The 2,562-nt window shown below is 57.4% G+C and overlaps 1 protein-coding gene and 1 long non-coding RNA gene across 8 annotated transcripts in view; one reads left to right on the forward strand and one right to left on the reverse strand.

Moving 5' to 3' along the window:
• Positions 1 to 2,562, reverse strand: part of LOC113208117 (KH domain-containing, RNA-binding, signal transduction-associated protein 2-like) — a 231,155-nt gene that overhangs the window by 140,243 nt on the left and 88,350 nt on the right. The gene's annotated exons all lie outside the window — the stretch shown is intronic.
• The window catches only part of LOC113215594 (uncharacterized), a 44,399-nt gene that overhangs the window by 40,149 nt on the left and 1,688 nt on the right, over positions 1 to 2,562 (forward strand). The window lies entirely within an intron of this gene.

Consider the following 2,562-nt stretch of genomic DNA (forward strand, 5'->3'; position numbering starts at 1 on the left):
CGTTTAACCTCAAACAGGACGTCGCATCTGGAAACGCACATGTGGGTGGAGTGTTTGGACAGCTGGCAACGGCGGCGCTCTCGAGCCTAACACTCTCCCCACCGCAGCGACACTCACCCAAACAGAGAGGGAGGAAAGGGGGGGGGGGGGGTAGAAGAGAAGGTAGACGCACAGAAAATCCAAGCGTATAAAAATGTCACACAACTGCAATTGAGCGAACTGATTCACACGAACGCAGGTGCATTCTTTTCTTCACACTGCTGCAGGTGACCAAATGTCCATTCCCACTCATGTGTTTACTTTGGAAAGCGTAAACATTGTAAACATAAGCCGGAACACGACACATCCAAAAAAGCATACATAACAAAAACGAGAGCCAGAGACAAAAAAAAAAAAGGGACGCCAACGATTAATTATTGATGACGTGACAGAAACAAAGTGCGCCCTAACAAAACGAAAAAGTGTAACGAATTGTTTTCCATTACGCAAGCCTCGCGTAATGAGCGGGTGGAGCGCGGTCAGTTCGTTTCGTCGGAGCTGATTAGCCGCGACGTCAACGCCAGCCCCTCGGCCTCGGCCAGCCCCTCCTCGGCCAGCCCCCTCGGCCTCGGTCGGCCCTTCCTCGGCCAGCCCCTCCTGCGCCAGCCCCCTCGGCCACAGCCCGCAAAGATGGGCTATTTCCCGTCACCGTAATCCGCAGAGGGGGCCGATGCTGATGACATCCGGTCCCTCTCCTCGGTTTCAGGTGGCACCATAATTTTTTTGAAGGAGAGAAAGATAATACGTCACATCAATCTCAATGCCCCACCCTCCACCTCGCTTTACAAAAAATGTGAAACGTCGATTTATTCGGTGGAGAGGCAGCAGCCCTCCTATCGTATGCCGCATTAGGTCCCGGTGGCGATGACCAGGTACATGGCGGGTGGAGCCGGGTGGAGCCGGGTGGAGCGGCGGTAGAGGGAGGCGGGGTGGTTCGAGGGACAGCCGATCGGGAGGCCACGGCAGAGTAATCCCGCCACGGCCGCCCAGCGAGACGGATGCGCTATATTTCACTCATTTCCCATCCCAGGGGCCCCCAGGGGGGATGCGCGAGGGGTGCTCGCCTGCCAGGTAGGCGGGGCGCCGCTTTCACACCTGCGCCCCATCCAGCTAACCGTCGATAGGGGATTGGGGAGGGGGGGGGAAAGAGGGGAGTCCATCAGCGGGGGGAAGGGTGGATCGTGACCCCTCGGCGAGGACCCCGAACCCCAGCTGTACAATCCGCCCGCAGGTGAACGTATCGCCTCCTATTTACCGCGTACCCCACGCAACCGAGGTCTGCAGCACCCCAAGTCGCCTATCGAGGTCCACCCCAACGACGCTGCTGTAGCCTACCCCACTCCACACAGCCCCCTCGTAACCTACCCCCCAACCCACGGACGCGGCCGCCACCGCCGCACACGCCGCCCTTTGCCCGAATGCGCGCCTGGCATGAAAAATGCACACATATTTGCTGGCCTCCCCTCTCCCCGGTCCGGTCCGGACGGGTCGGGCCGCCAGAATGAAGATACGACCGGGGGAGGAGATGTGTGCATTTTTCGGCAAGAAGCAGCTCTCGGAGCAGGGCGGAGGCTGTTCCATTCCAGCCCAGTTGGGCTTCCCTGCTGTGTACCGTGACCTCCTGAACCCGCGTAGAGTTCTGCCACACCTTCAAGCTTTTAAATATAAGATTATGGGTACTTTTCCCAAAAAACAAAAAAAACAACACCAATAAGAGTTGACCACAATAACGTGTTTTGGACGGCTGTCAAAATAAACACCAACTATTTCGTGTTGCCTCTACGCACCACACTATGCATGATGCAAAGCTTTAATTAATTTTCTGGGAGCCAGTTTTCTGCCCAGTCCTCTAGAAGGAAAAAATCTCCACAGCGGCGACTCCCGGCTCACCGCCATAAACACGAGCGAGTAACAACGACACGGCGAAGGGTCGGCGCCGTTAAGTACATCGGGGCCATAAGTGTCGGAAACAAAGCTGGACCCGGCCGACCCTCCGGCAGAGACCCCGGCCCCGACCTGGCCCGGCCGGCCTGCCCGGGCGACCTCAAACGCTACCCTCCGAGAGAACGACAAAGAGAAAGTCAAGTATACTCGCTCACGGAACGCGTCTCATATCCAAAACCGAAACATTTGCTGGTGGACCTGGTAGAAACCTTCCGTTTCTTTTCTGCCCGGAGGGGAAGAAAAGGTAGGAGATGCCTTTTGATGCCCGCCTCCTTGAGCGACCCCATTCCGCATGGAACAGAAGACGACATCGCCATCGGATACACGGCTCTGCGCGGCGCGCAAAAAGGCGCTAAGAAAAGAGGAAGAAATGAGACAAAAGAAGCTCGCCGCCGCCGTCGTCTTTCTCATTTTCAGCCTCTGCGAGGTGGCACACGAGGCACTCCTCCGGGCGCCTCCGGACTCCTCCGCGGCTAAGCCTTTGAGCCGGCAACACCGGCCCCTTTTGTCGGCCTCCTGGCCTCCTTCATAGCGAAATTAGACAGCACTCAGGAGGGCAGGGAGGGGTAAGGAGGGGGG

Source organism: Frankliniella occidentalis, unplaced genomic scaffold, assembly GCF_000697945.3.
Source record: "Frankliniella occidentalis isolate FOCC.00 unplaced genomic scaffold, Focc_3.1 Scaffold8, whole genome shotgun sequence".
Lineage (NCBI taxonomy): Eukaryota > Metazoa > Arthropoda > Insecta > Thysanoptera > Thripidae > Frankliniella > Frankliniella occidentalis.